The sequence below is a fragment of the Thalassophryne amazonica genome, chromosome 5 (assembly GCF_902500255.1).
Source record: "Thalassophryne amazonica chromosome 5, fThaAma1.1, whole genome shotgun sequence".
Lineage (NCBI taxonomy): Eukaryota > Metazoa > Chordata > Actinopteri > Batrachoidiformes > Batrachoididae > Thalassophryne > Thalassophryne amazonica.
The window spans coordinates 6,970,159-6,986,455 of record NC_047107.1 but is presented as its reverse complement, the minus strand read 5'-3'; positions in this window follow the sequence as shown (position 1 = coordinate 6,986,455).

The window sequence follows — 16,297 nt, the reverse complement described above, 5'->3', positions numbered from 1 at the left end:
TATAGGTTGTAGATGATTTGCAAATCATTGTATTCTGTTTTTATTTACATTTAACACAATGTCCCAACTTCATTGGAATTGGGGTTGTACACTACCCCATGTAGTGTACAACCCCATTGTATACTACAATAAGGTTGTATGACATCATCATTGATGCTGAAAAACACGCCCATGCCTTTGTCTCCTCTAAGCTTGACTACTGTAAGTCCCTGCTCTTTGGGATCTCTGGAAAAAAAAACCTTCAAAGGCTCCAATACATTCAAAATAGTTCAGCTAGAATTGTGATGAGAGTGCGTAAACAGGAACACATCATATTCTTCATAACCTTCAATGGCTTCCCATCACCTGGAGAATACATTTTAAGATTGCTCTCATGGCCCACCAATGCATACATGGCAATGCCCCCACATACCTCAAAGACCTCCTCACTCCCCACATACCCTCCCGTTCCCTCCATTCATACAGCACTAATCTTCTCCGTCCCCCTCACACCAAGCTTCACACCATGGGAGAGAGGGCCTTCAGTTCAGCTGCTTCTCATATTTGGAACTCCCTCCCTGACCATCTGAGGGCTCCACAGACTGTGAAAGCTTTTTAAAAAGCCTCAAAACATACCTTTCTAGACAGGCCTCTCACAGGTCTCAATAATTTGAATCTGTTGCATGTTAGTCTTTTTATTCTATTTTATTATTTTATTATTTTATTTTGGTTTTATTCTTTTCTGCTGAAAAGATGATGTCATTGCCCTGCCTCTGTAACATGTTAACAGTGTCATTTTACAGTGTAATTTAGCATATTTTGTTTTTTTCTTCTTGTTGGTGGGACAAAGCAGGCTGAGAATGTCACCCAGAGCAGACAAACACTGAGGGACTTTTTAAAGACCCCTTTAAAAAAAGCCCTTAACAAGTAACTTCTAACATGAGAAATTAACGCATTTCCAGATGTCATCTTTTAAAACAATGGTGTCATGTGGGGAATGTCATGGTTGGGGTTCATTTGTCGGTATGTTTTTATTTCATCTTGGGTTCTGTGTTTGTGTGGATTTGTTTCATGGACTGCACTCTCTTGCCATTTGGTGTGGGCTTTGGTTTGGGGTGTCTCTGTTCCCTTTGCCACGCCCTTCCCCTGCTCATCCCCCACACCTGAGTTTGATCTGCTTTAATCACTCCCTCTATTTTAGTCCTGTTGTGCCTGTTCTCCATGCCAGATCGTTGTTCTTTACTGCCGTCGCTTCCAGCCTTCCTTCCAAGTTTTTTTGTCCTAGTTCTGATTGTCTGCCGTGTTTTTTGACCACCTGCCCCTTTTCTGGGCCATGCCCTGCCTGATGTACTTGTTAACGTTGCTGTTTATTGACTGCCTCCTTGTGTACCGAATCCTGCCTGTGACCCGACTAAACCTCTTTGAAAACCAAGCGCCTGAATCTGAGTCTAGCCTTTGTGTCCAGCCTCCTCTAGTTCCTGAGCCTGATAGAATGATCTGGCCAAGAATGGACACAGCTGACTAAGACACTGTTAAAGAATTCTAAAACATACTGTCTTATATATATATATATATATATATATATATATATATATATATATACACAACCCCTGGCAAAAATTATGGTGATGCCTCGGGGGATGTTCATTCAGTTGTTTAATTTTGTAGAAAAAAAGCAGATCACAGACATGACACAAAACTAAAGTCATTTCAAATGACAACTTTCTGGCTTTAAGAAACACTATAAGAAATCAAGAAAAAAGATTGTGGCAGTCAGTAACGGTTACTTTTTTAGACCAAGCAGAGGAAAAAATTATGGAATCACCCTGTAAATTTTCATCCCCCAAACTAACACCTGCATCGTATCAGATCTGCTCATTGACATTGACCCTATGCCATGACATTGACCCTATGTGTCTTTTTACAAGGAATGTTTTCGAAGTTTTTGCTCTATGGCAAGATGCATTATCATCTTGAAACATCCCCAAACATCTTTTCAATTGTCCAAAATATCAACATAAACTTGTGCATTTATTGATGATGTAATGACAGCCATCTCCCCAGTGCCTTTACCTGACATGCAGCCCCATATCATCAATGACTGTGGAAATTTACATGTTCTCTTCAGGCAGTCATCATTATAAATCTCATTGGAACGGCACCAAACAAAAGTTCCAGCATCATCACCTTGCCCAATGCAGATTCGAGATTCATCACTGAATATGACTTTCATCCAGTCATCCACAGTCCACGAATGCTTTTCCTTAGCCCATTGTAACCTTGTTTTTTTTCTGTTTAGGTGTTAATGATGGCTTTCGTTTAGCTTTTCTGTATGTAAATCCCATTTCCTTTAGGCGGTTTCTTACAGTTCGGTCACAGACGTTGACTCCAGTTTCCTCCCATTCGTTCCTCATTTGTTTTGTTGTGCATTTTTCGATTTTTGAGACATATTGTTTTAAGTTTTCTGTCTTGACGCTTTGATGTCTTCCTTGGTCTACCAGTATGTTTGCCTTTAACAACCTTCCCATGTTGTTTGTATTTGGTCCAGAGTTTAGACACAGCTGACTGTGAATAACCAACATCTTTTGCAACACTGCATGATGATTTACTCTCTTTTAGAGTTTGATAATCCTCTCCTTTGTTTCAATTGACATCTCTCGTGTTGGAGCCATGATTCATGTCAGTCCACTTGGTGCAACAGCTCTCCAAGGTGTGTTCACTCCTTTTTAGATGCAGACTAATGAGCAGATCTGATATGATGCAGGTGTTAGTTTTGGGGATGAAAATTTACAGGGTGATTCCATAATTTTTTCCTCAGAATTGAGTGATTCCATATTTTTTCCTCTGCTTGGTCTAAAAAAGTAACCGTTACTGACTGCCACAATCTTTTTTTCTTGATTTCTTATAGTGTTTCTTAAAGCCAGAATGTTGTCATTTGAAATGACTTTAGTTTTGTGTCATGTCTGTGATCTGCTTTTTTTCTACAAAATTAAACAACTGAATGAACATCCTCAGAGGCTGGTGATTCCATAATTTTTGCCAGGGGTTGTATATATATATATATATATATATATATATATATATATATATATATATATATATATGACTTTACTTAATATTACTTTCCAAGTAAATCACTGAACTGCTCACACACGAAATTGACCTTTTGCTGATATGAAGAATGTTAGAGTATAAGCCTTGTTTTTCTAAGCACAGATGTACATTTTAGTTAACAGAATGACCAGAATGGGCAGGGAACGAGGGAGCCTGTACACTAGCCTAAGGATGGCGCTGTTATGTTTCATTTCTGATAACAATTCATATCAATGTAAGAATAGACTGGGAGACACTGCTATGTTTTGTATATTGTCTTCTGTAATATGTCGGTATGCAACCCTGTATGTCGGTATGCAACTTTGTTTCAATAAATTCAGGAGGTGAGCGGGCGGGCCCTTCAGAGCTGACTGGCGAGCAATGAATGTGGTCATGCCTGCTGGCTCTCTATCCTGATCAGGAAAGAAATCCAGTGTCTCCTGCATGGTCATTCTCTGCAATAATTTGAGCTGTCTCTTTTACCAGATTTAACCCTGACATTTTCATGGTCCTTCGGAGCCAGATGCCAATAGACCTGGGAGTGGCCAGCCCGTGACGGAGGACCCTGTTACAGGCCGCGGCCGCGGCTGGGATTATATCCCGCTGTGAGACCTTTTCCAGGGACGGACTCCTTCCTGACGGGTTGGTGCTTACCGGGGTGAAGGCATTTGAATTTCAGCAACAGAGACCGACCATGGGTGAGAACTGTTTTTCTTAAGTGCATGTATGGTGTGTGGCTGGGAGTCACCATGGAGAAAAAACCCTGTATTGTCTTTAGGTTTGTCTCTTGACTAAAATGTTGCAGTGTGTAAGGAGGAAAAAAGTCAGGCTGTAAGGTGTTAAATTCTAATTCTGGGAAAAGAAAAAAAAAAAAATCAGGTGGCACAGCGGTTAGAGACCATCTGTCACGGAGCCGTGCGCTCATGCTCCATTCCTGCTGTATCATACAGGCTGTCAGCTCCATGTTGAGCCAACAGCGGCTTACAATTGGGAACAAAATAAACAAGAGACAACTGGGACCTCTTTCAGGTCTGGAACAGCACGTAAAATCTGTACAGGGTCGGGTCGGTAAAACCTTCGGTGGACGGGCCATAAAATTCTGGGATAAATCGTTCCCTTAATATTGTCCACTGGAGATATTAAAAAACGGTTGGTGCAGAGCAGTGATAACAGTGGAGTTAAAACGTGGTAACAGCTGAAGTGCAGCAGTGTGAATTTGTTTGTGTGAATGTGTGTGTGTGGATGTGTATGTATGTTTGATGTTTGAGAGTATTCACAACTGAATCGCAAGTGGCCTGACGAAGCCACCGACTGTGAAGTAAGTTGTGAACACTCTGTACGCACCACACCTGTTTGAAAGCTCACGAGCCTGGAAAGAAGCCTTATGCGAGGTCACCCACCTCCCAGAGGTCAAATCAGTGACACTTTTCAGGCTGCTCGGCGACCGAACAGTGAAAAGAGAACAACAACCCGTTCGTTAGATCTCCCGATGAGATAACCCCACAAACGCCTAAAATGGGTAATTGTTGTTCCCACAGTCAAAACGACACACAGCCACAGTCTAATGATTTTCGGCACATGGAGACAAAATATCCAGCATTGCCTGAACACCTAAAAATGTGGCAGGAGACAGTTAACTTCCTGGGTAAATTACAGCTAAACTCCTCAACAAAATCGATTGATAAAAAGATGATCAAAAAAGAGAACACCAATGATTTTACAAAAAGGCAAGAGCAATGTGGAGTGGAGACTACATCAGATTATGCTATTGCACCAGCCACAGCAGTTTTGAAAGCTAAACCTGCTGAAACAGTTGTAATGATATGTGAGGAAAAAGTGTACTTTGCAGGAAAGGGTAAAGGTCAGAGCCGCAGAGCGGCCAGAGGCAGAGGCCGTGGGCGTGTGATGAAGAGGAAATTGACATGTTGGAAGTGTGGGGAAAATGGACACTTTGTGCGTGAATGTACTCACTCGCAAAGATGAGTTCTTCCTTTTTAACATGAATTCTGTTTATGACATATAAGGTTGCAATTTTTTTTTTATTTTGTAGAGATTATACTTGTTTTAATCAATTTTTTCTTTACTATTTTTTATCTATTATGTCACTGTACAGGCAGATTGTGTATATTTATTGTGAATTGTTTTAGATAATACTGTCAAGGTCACAGTTACTGGCACTCCAAAATTTTAAAGTGCAGAGTTAAGATGCTGAGAAACAAATGCACATTAATCAATTTTGTTTGTGTATATGAGTGTGAGTTAGTGCCCAGGGTAAAAAGATAGATTATATAAGGGGAAAATTCTGAAACAGACCTGTTGATGAAATAAATTTTTCAGCCTGTTAAGATGATAATTCAAAAACAATAAATACTATCGTGTTCCTGCTTTCCATATTGAATGATCATATAACTTGGATGAAGTTAGAATATGGTTGATTTTTGAACACTGGATAAAGTGTAAAAGTTGGTTAATTTTTTCTACTTAACAGATTTCAAGCAAAAGCTAATCAAGATTATACACTGGTAGAGTAGTTAATGATTGGATTTATTGTTGTGAATATCTTCGTGTGGTGCTGGATTGACATTTTTGTGGGTTGGTTCTTTTCTGTCTAGAACAAAAAAAATTCAGATTGACTGCTTCAATTGAACATTGCAGTATTTGGCCTACTTTGCCTCAGTAATCATGAATGAGCTACTAACCAATTAGATCAATGAGTTCATGCGGGTATTCACAAAAACTCGTCTGAAAGTATACATATTAAATGCTGCTAAAAGGTTAAAAATTGTTAATTGACTGGTCAACTAATTATTTTTTGATGAAATAACAGACAGAAGGGAGCAGTGGTTGTGGTAGATTCTCTGAGGACTATTAAAAACTGATTGTGAGACTGTGAATTTACACACGGTTCCTGACCTCCGGGCCCCAAACAGTCGGTTGGAAGGTTGGTGGGAAAGTCTCCTATCAGTGCACTGTAAATAGTTCCTTTGAGTTCCACGTGTATACATATGTATATAATATGTTGAGTGTAATGGGACACAGGTCAATTTTGGACCTGTGGATGTTTTTTAGTTATTATTTGGGAGGAATTGGTTTATTTTGCTTGTTTGTTATGCTTGCTGCAGTTGTGGGGTTATATTGTTGGTCTAGGGTGCTGGAGGAGAAGCATGTATACACACAAATGCTGAGGGAAGCTTTAAACTTTTATCCCTCCTCCTCCTCCTCCTTCAACTTTACCAATTAAATTCAACATTTTATTTTTTAGAGTGTGGTTACATGATGGTGTGGGTGCAGGTGGACGACAGTAAAACAGGGTTGACAATTGTAACGTGTTTATAGAGCTCCTGTTGGAAGCATTAATATTGGTGAGGGTGAACTGACAGCAGTGTAGAAGCAACAAATAATAATAATAATACAATAACATGCTTTTGGAGGGCAGTATGCATTTTCCGAGGGCCGACGTTCACGCCCAGTCGCCCAAAATGACAGATATTCGCCCATCGCAGGATGCGGGACTTCTCTGTGTTCCCAGGGTGAAGAAGAAGTCAGCAGGTCAAAGAGCCTTTTCGTATCGTGCACCCACCCTGTGGAACAGTCTTCCTGCGACCGTGAGGCAGTCTGAGTCTGGACATTTTTAAGTCAAGACTCAAAACCTATTTTTATTCTCTTTCTTATGGATAGTTTTTATTTTTGTTTTATTCTTTTACTTCTGTTTTTATTTATGTATTTGAATTTTTTATTTATTTTTAATTATTTATTCAATTTTATGTTGACTTGTTTTATGTAAGGCGCCTTGAGACGGCTTTTGCTGTGATTTGGCGCATTATAAGCTAATTAAATTAATTTAAATTAATTAATTGATGCATATAGCGAATGGGTGGAGGTATTCTCCGTCCGCACGTCTTTCATTAAAAAAATCTCCTTTAACAGTGGAATATCCGGATAAAATGCTGAAACCGACTTCTTCTGAAACTTCTCTGTTCTCTCACGACGTCCTGGATCAATAGAGCCTGAAATGTGGAGGTTTTCAGCTTGAAACAGGCTGACGACAGCGCCTGGGAGCGCTGCGCGACGTCCCGCTCCGTGGGAAGTCCTTAAAGCAACAGTATCACCTCAAAATCTTTTATCAGCTGTTAAACTTTTCACTGAAAACCAGCTTAATTTTTTCGAACCGTGTCCACTTCGATGTGCCTCACAGGTTTAGAAAAAATTTTGATCAAACAAAGCGCCAGTCTCTCAGCAACTTCTCAGACAAAGGAATTCCGACGAGGGCTGGATGAGTCCTCCCACAAGGAGTGCTCACAGGCGAATGACGTCACCGACAGGTGTGGAAAAACTCACGCATGCGCACGAGGGTTCAAGCATGTCTGACGTAAAAACATATGAATGAAATCCATATAGTTTTTGAAAAAGTAGTGATGGTGGTCATGCCTGCCGGCTCTCTCTCCTGATCAGGAAAGAAATCCAGTGTCTCCTACGTGGTCATTCTCTGCAATAATTTGAGCTGTCTCTTTTACCAGATTTAACCCTGACATTTTCATGGTCCTTCGGAGCCAGACAGACACTTACTACCACACTGTGCACATGCATGCCCAACAACTGGCACAACAGCAGGAGACGCTGTCCAAACTGTGTACCGGTCTTGGTGAATTGGGAAACATGTCAAGATGTCCACCCTGAGCTCTCAAGTTGAACAGCTATTACGTAGGCTAGATCAGCAAACACCAACTGCTGCCACCGGCCCACCTCCCAGCCCATCAGCAGACCCATTAGCGCCTGCTGTGAACTTTGATTTTTGCAATCAACTCAATCGCCCCAAGCGTTTCTCCGGAGAGTCTGGTGACGTCACACCTTTCATCACCCAGTGTGAGTTACACTTTGAGATGATGTCATCAATGTTCCGTTCAGACAAGACTAAAATAGCTTTTATGGTATCTCATCTCACAGGATGCACAGCTTCCTGGGCCATGGCTGAATGGAGCAGGCAATCAGAGTCCTGTCGCTCTCTCAGTCACTTCAGAGCTGCATTAAGGCAGGTATTCCAACACACGTCACCTGGTTGTGAGGCAGCCCGGTCTTCATGCAGCTGAGACAGGGCACACGGAAGGTCTCAGATTACGCCATAGACTTCCACATCCTGGCTGTCAAAATCAAGTGGAATCCGGCAGCGCTAACTGATGCATTCTTTCAAGGTCTCGCCAATTACGTCAAGGATCCAGCTGGTAGCTGTTGACCTCCCTGAAGACCTTGATTTGCTTATCATGCTGGCCATCCATGTGGATCGACGTATGACAGACCGCCCCCGGAGAGACACTCACGTAAGCAGCAGTGGATTATCATCGCGCAGTCTCTGCCCTGCCGCTTTGTCCAGAACCGGTTCCAGCCAGCCCCGATTGGACTCCAGTGAACCCATGCAGCTGGGATGTACACGTCTCACTGCGGCAGAGCGGCTCCGGCATCAAGTTGGAGGACGTTGTTTTGACTGTGGACAATTGGGACATCTCATTTCAACCAGGTCAGGGGTGCACCTATGCAAAATAAGCCACCAGTCCGGGTGAGTTCAGAATACTATTTTCCCCTCAGAATCTCAAAACTCAATCAAAGCTAAATTAACTTTTGATCATTCCTCTGTGACAATTCCTGTGTTTGTAGATTCTGGATCTAATGCTAATCTTCTGCATTCCTCTCTTGCCAGGACTCTGCACCTTAAATTGCACTGTCTCTGCCACCCTCTGGTGGTGAATGCTGCTGATAGCAGGCCACTGGGTCAGATTTCTCATTGTACCCAATGGGTTAAACTCACAGTAAAGTTTAGCAAAAAATGAGTTGTGCTCTTTACACAAGTTCTGTTTGCAACTGTTTGCAGGAGGGACTTGCACACAGAAGGACAAACTTTCAGATCATGTTTTTTTTACTTAAAGGAGCCTTACCCAGAAGGGTGCAGGAAAGAAAAAAAAAAGAAAAAAAAAAGTGCAAACGTTTCAGTCCAACCTGGACGTTTCCTACGACTTTCCTTCCTAAACTCACAGTAACTAATGATCACTCAGAAAGTATCAGTTTTCACATTTTTGGTAGTATGACTCACTAGGCCATTTTAGGGCACCCCTGGTTAAAACAGCATAATCCTAATTTTGACTGGACGAGTGGTCAGATAAATTCATGGGCTCCACAATGCTATCATACATATCTGTTTTAGCTGAGACCCAGGCAAGCCTGTAACCACTCCGCAGGACCTTACCAGCGTCCCAGAGTGCTATCATGATCACGCTCAAGTTTTTAACAAAACTAAAGCCAAATCCTTGCCGCCACTCTATAGCTACGATTGTGCTATAGATTTACCCCGGAACCAGCCCTCCCAGGGGAAAATTGTATTCTATGTCAGCTCCTGAACACTGGGCTATGAAGGAATACATCGTGTAGTCCCTCGCTGCTGGACTCATTCGGCCGTCTTCCCCGTCGGTGCTGGGTTTTTCTTTGTAGAAAAGAAAGACAAGACACTTCGGCTATGTATCGAATACTGGGGTCTTAATGACATAACAGTTAAGAATCGATACCCCCTTCCGCTCATGACCACTGCCTTTGAAAGTTTGGACCGAGTAAAAGTTTTCACCAAATTAAATCTGCGCAATGCGTATCACTTGGTAAGAATCAGAGAAGGGGATGAGTGGAAAACAGCCTTTAACACACCCACCGGGCACTATGAGTATCTGGTCATGCCATCTGGATTAACTAATGCACCCGCCGTTTTCCAAAATTTGGTTAATTCTCCATGATTGTCTTAATAAATTTATCTTTGTTTATTTGGATGATATTTTGATTTTGTCTCTTGATGAGGAGTCACAATCACAACATGTCAGCGCCGTACTTCAGAGGTTACTTCAAAACCAATTGTACTTCAAGACTTAGAAATGTTTCACAAGTCCACAGTGTCTTTAATGAGATTTGTGCTCACTGAGGGGGAGATAAGAATGGATCCTTCAAAAGTTACGGCAGTGGCAGATTGGGCCGTGCCCCATACTTGCAAGGAAGTCCAAAGATTTTTAGGGTTTGCCAACTTCTACAGAAGTTTATCAGGAATTTTAGTTCCATCGCTGCGCCGTTACACAATCTCACCTCCACCTGCTTGCCTTTCATTTGGTCTCCAGAATGTGACAATGCATTTCAGGTGCTAAAGGATCACTTTACAGTTGCCTCCATGCTACTCCTCCCAGATCCTGCGTGGCAGTTCATGGTCGAGGTGGACGCCTCGGACCTTGGTGTTGGGGCCGTTCTGTCCTAAATTTGTCCTGTGGACAACAAATTGTGCCTTTGTGCCTTTCTTTCCAAAAGATTGCTCCCCGGTAAGCAAAACTATGACATCAGCAACCGCGAACTGCTGGCGGTAAAAGTAGCCTTGGAGGAGTGGCGCCACTGGTTGGAGGGGGCACAGATCCCATTCCTCGATTGGACAGATCACAAGAACCTAGAATATCTTCGCCATACCAAATGGCTTCCTCTAGCCCATACCTCTGGCTAAAAAAGATGGCCCATCTGGTCAGACTGGCCAGATGGGCCATCTTTTTTAGCCGGTTCAATTTCACCTTGTTGTACCGACCCGGCTCAGAAAATGGTAAACCAGACGCATTATCCCCTTAATTTAATCCTGAGAATCAGACCGTGGGCCCCACCACTATTCCGCTAGCCTCTTGTTTCATTTCCAGACTAACCTGAGACATAGAAACCAGGGTCAAGGCGGACTCCGAGGGTCTTGCCATACCTCCAGAGTGTCCACCAAGTAAGCTAATGGTTCCTCAGTCCCTAAGAGGGGATGTGATCAAGTGGGCACACAACAGAAATTTTTCATGCCATCCAAGGATAAAAAAGACCAATTTTGTTATACAACAGAGGTTTTGGTGGCCACGCATGCTATCCAAAGTTGCCAGCTATGTTAACGTGTGCCAAGTATGTGCTATGCACAAATATTCCACAAAGAAGCCACAGGGTAAATTATGTCCACTGGAAATTCCCAAGCATCCGTGGTCACATCTTGCGCTAGACTTTGTTACCAGTTTACCCATGTCTAAAGGATTTTCAGTTGTACTCACAGTGGTGGATCAATTTTCTAAAATGTGTCATTTTATTCCTTTGCCCAAACTTCCCTCAGCCAAGGAAATGGCCGAGGCTATGCTCACCAGTGTATTCAAGCTCCACGGTTTCCCACAGGACATTGTGTCAGATCGAGGTCCTCAATTTGTTTCTCTATTCTGTAAGGAATTCTGCAGGATGCTGGGAGTCTCCGCCAGTCTATCATCCGGGTACCACCCGTAGTCTAATGGTAAGCTGAAAGGTTCAACCAGGAACTGGAGAAAGGCCTTTGGATTTTGGCCTCACACCATCCCACCATCACCTGGTCATCAAAGTTAAGTTGGATCGAGCTCGCTCATAATAGCTTACCCTCTTCATCTACTGGGTACTCTCCATTAGAGAGTAAACTGAGCGACCTTATGTCAAAAACTGATTTATGGCCCTGTCAGCCAATCACAATTGACTACATCACTAAGCCCCGCCCCTAGCCCTGCCCCCTTATAATGTCACAGCCAATCAGAATCGACTATGTCACTATGTCCCACCCCTAACCCCTCCCCTAGTCCCGCCTCCAAGCCCTGCCCCTGGCTCCTCCCCTAACCCTGCCCCTGGCTCCTCCCATAGCTCCACCCCTAACCCCGCCCCTAGCACCTCCCCTAACCCCGCCCCAAGCTCCGCCTCCAAGCCCTACCTCCCCTCGCACCCTGGGTCTAATATTTTAATGTCATTTTATTTCATGAATTAAAGAACGATTAAAAAAATACCTAGATCTTTTTGAATGTATTAAAGAATTAACTAATTCTGAAATAATTAAACATAAATCAGTGTCTAATATTTAATACCCCTTTAATATTTTTTAATTCTTAAATTAAATCGCGTCCTTTTATGGTTTTTAATGCCTCAGTTAAAGAAGGATTAAAAAATACCTGTATCTTTTGCACAATTATGGAAGGTTTTCTTCAATTTAGTGATTAAACACGAATATTTTAATACCCCTTTAATATTTTTTAATTCTTAAATTAATGCGTCTCCTTTTCTGTTTTTTAATTCTTAAATTAAAGAAGGGTTAAAAATAACCGTCTCTCGGCTGTAACGGCTGTAAGTCTTTGCAGCAAGACGGTCAAATACCCATGCATAGAGCTCCTCACGGAAACATGACCCCACGGCTGTAATACCTGTTGCAGACGCTAGCTGTGTGCGTGTGTCTGTCTGGGGGTGTGTGTGCATGTGTGTGTGTGTGTGTGTGTGTGTGTGTGTGTGTGTGTGTGTGACCTGCGCAGCGGGGGTGTCACGCCGGATGGTCTTTTATAACATAGTAGAGAAGCTTGAATCTTTGGTTGAAGCTTGAATGTTTTATTACATCCGATTTCCTGATGACGGGGTCGTTCGCTGGGCTTGTTTCAAGACAGAAAAACAAAGCTTATTCTTAGTCACGATAGATGCAGTTTCTTTTAAGATATTACCTGGTCGATCAGGGGCTGTGGGACACCCGCTGATCGGAGATGCCGCCCGAGGTGATGAAGGCGGAAAAAACAAAGTTTCTTCTCAGTCACGCCAGATGGTGTTTTTATTCATCCGAGGCGTTGAATTAAGCCCCGCGGGCCGAAGACAGGGTTTAAAAATCCCCTTTTCGATGACAGAGTGACATACAGCATCCAGCATGGCGAGACGAACTCCGATCCTCCGTTACAACAAGAGGATTACAGGCCTTTTTACAAGGTGTCTGGCCTGGAGGGACGTGATCGAAGTCCGAAAAAACTTGTCCCCTCTTTTTACTTAAAAAAAATAATAATAATTTAAAAAAAAACCTCTGCCGTAGCTCCTCCCCTGCATGCACGGGGATTTCTATAAAAAAAAACAGCGGACCACATCTCATTTAAGCATCGGACGATGAACCAGCATGAGCTCCTCAACCTCCCCCATCGCACCGGCCGATGACATCACTTGTGACTGCGCACTCGCCTGTGGAAGAGACCCGCCATCCCCGGGGCAGGCCTGGACGAGATCCGCCGAGCCGGTCGTGAACCAAGACTGGCGCCAGAAGGCTCCAAAGAGAAATATGCCACATCTTACGCATCAGACCGGCCAGACGGGTTCCTGTCCGAGGAATTCCTGAAAACGGTGAAAGTCGGCGTGGCCCACTTACTTTTGGCTGTGATCAAAAGTTACAGACAAAAACTCTGTTACGGGTGTGAGATCGATCACCCCAGCCAGCGCCAGCACGAGTGCCTGGACCCGTTAAATGAATATTTCTTTACTGGACATTTTGAGAGATTAATGGTGAGACTCTGGAGACCGACCTTCATTCCGGCTGTGGTGAAACTCCTAGCCCAGCGCTTCCTCAACCCATCGGCGGCGAGCGTCCAGGGGGCGGTAGAAAACATCCTCACTGAGCTGAAATACACTGATAATTTTGAAGCAAAGATCAACAAACTGTACACGTTTCGGTGAAGATGCCAATCTCGACCTGGAGGGGATGGTAGCCGTCTATAACCCAGACTGAAAAAAAACCTGCATTTTTTTTTTTTTTTTTTATATCATCATTATATTGTTTACAGTCATGGGTAATTGTGTGATGAGTCTCTTTCAAAGCCTGCGGGAAGTTTATATTATATGAGGACTCTCGTATAAGCTGGAGCAGGCAGTCATTCGCAGGCTGGAGACCCCAGACACCCCACCTTCATGCGTTATGGAGAGGGTCTTCGACGTTATCAGACATCGTCCCGGGCCCGGAGTCTGGACAGAACATATCTACAACGCAGCTCTCCATTCATCTGAAAAAACTCTGCACCTGCTTACATTATACACTCTGTTTGTGGATGTGATGGCGTGCCGGGTGAAACAGCTGGAACTGCCCAGAGGGGAGATTGTTCCTACACTTTTACAGCAGAATAGTGAAATAAACCGTAAATGCGGGGGAGATGTATTACTGAGAGTTTTCCAGTTTTGTACGTGAACGTATACTTTTTTCCTTCATGTATGTTGTGTTTAATAAACATGAACATATACTTTTTTCCTCCACGTATGTTGTGTTTAATAAACATGAACGTATACTTTTTTCCTCCACGTATGTTGTGTTTAATAAACATGAACAATTGGTTTTTTTCTCTGTGTGTGACTTTAATGAATGTAATAAAGCATACATTCTAAAACTTAGTCAGTGTTCTTTCCAATAATATTGTTGAAAAAAGGGTGAAATGTTTTCAAATCAAATTTATATAGCGCCAAATCACAACAAACAGTTGCCCCAAGGCGCTTCATATTGCAAGACAGAGTCATACAAACGAGGTTTTGGTGGAAAAAAAGGTTCTCGTATGAATTTATGCGGGGTTTTAACACGGTCTTATTAAAAGGTTGAGGCTGATCTGTGAGCGCTCTCCGCGGTGCTGAATCAGAGTTCAATTTAACGTTTCCAAGAGCGCCTATTTAAAACAAAAGATTAATATTTATGTTCGCTAAAACATATAAAAATGAAAAAGGACTATCCGCTTCATCATTCTGAAGCGATCCGCCTTAAAAGATGGGTGATGAGGATTTAATGAGGGCTATGTATTACAGTCCGGCAAATCCGGGGAGTTTTGGAGGACCGGAGCGTTTACGCAGGGCTCTGCATGATCAACTCGGATCTAAAATTTGTATGAAGCATATCAGAGATTTCCTGTCGGGGGAAGATGCATACACATTACACAAACCTGCCAGGACGCATTTTCCAAGAAATAGAGTATTTGTCACAAACCCGCTTAACCAATTTCAGGCGGATTTATGCGACATGCAGGGGTTATCAGATTTTAACGACGGGTACAAGTACCTGCTGACCGTTATCGATATCTTCTCAAAAAAAGCGTATGCCAGAGCCATGAAGTCGAAGCAAGGGCGCAAAGTCTCACAGGCCTTTGCCTCGCTCTTAAAGCACAGCGGGGTGCCTCTGAAGCTACAGACTGATGCTGGGAAAGAGTTTTTTAACAAACCGTTCAAAGATTTAATGAAAAAACACCGGATTCTACATTTTGCCATGACCAGTGATCTGAAAGCCTCGGTTGTCGAGAAGTTTAATCGCACGCTAAAGACGAGAATGTGGAGATATTTCACTGCTAAAAACACACAAAGATACATCGACGTCCTGCCGTCTTTACTCACGGCTTATAACGAGAGTTATCATAAAAGCATTAAGATGAGACCGAATGAGGTTAATGCTCGAAACGTAGATCAAGTGTTTCAAAATTTGTACAGGGCATCCACCCTACGCAGGAGGCCTGTGAAGTTTAAATATAAGGTCGGAGATATAGTCAGGGTCTCCAAGCTCAGGGGAGTTTTTGATAAAAAATATGAACAAAGATTTACGGATGAAATGTTCACGGTGTCAGAATGTATACATTGTGCACCGCCCATTTATAAATTGAAAGATTATGATGGCGAGATCATTGAAGGTTCATTCTATGAACCAGAATTGCAGAAGGTTAAAATAGCAAAAGACAGACTGTATCAGGTTCAAGAAATTATTCGTGAACGTTTTACCAAGGGGAAGAAATTTGTCAGATGGAAAAATTGGCCCAAGAAATTTAACTCCTGGGTTCCCGTGGACCAGCTGATGGCCGTATAAATATGACAGCATCTATCTTCAACCGACATATGAGAAATGGATCGGGATCTGAAACACGGATTTTATATGACTCTGCCTTCAAACGCCAGCCTAAAAGTATTCCCGGACAACACAATTTCATGCTACCAGGTGGACTTGGCTCGAAACCTGGATCTAGAGGGTGACTGGGATGTGGCGCTGACGGAAATTTCTTATCCACACACCTGAGATGCGGACCCGGGGTCACGAGCTCTCCCCGCTACCCCGATATAAAAGCCGGCATGTATCACCTGTTCTGTTATACAGACGTTGTACAGCCTCAGGCGGTGGGCGACGCTTTTGCTCCTCTCCTCCAAGTGTTCGAAATTGGAGGTCGTTTCGGGGAAATAATTACAAAGAAATTCAACCCTGCTTATTACATCCCGGTCTCCAAAAGACATATTGAGACGATACGCATCGAAATCAAAAGCGATCAAGATCGACCGGTGAATTTCAGATACAGTAAAGTGGTTGTGACATTACATTTTAAACCGGCGGGATAAAAAAAATGGCCGGGGCAGCGCACAAAGCCGACATTTATAGATT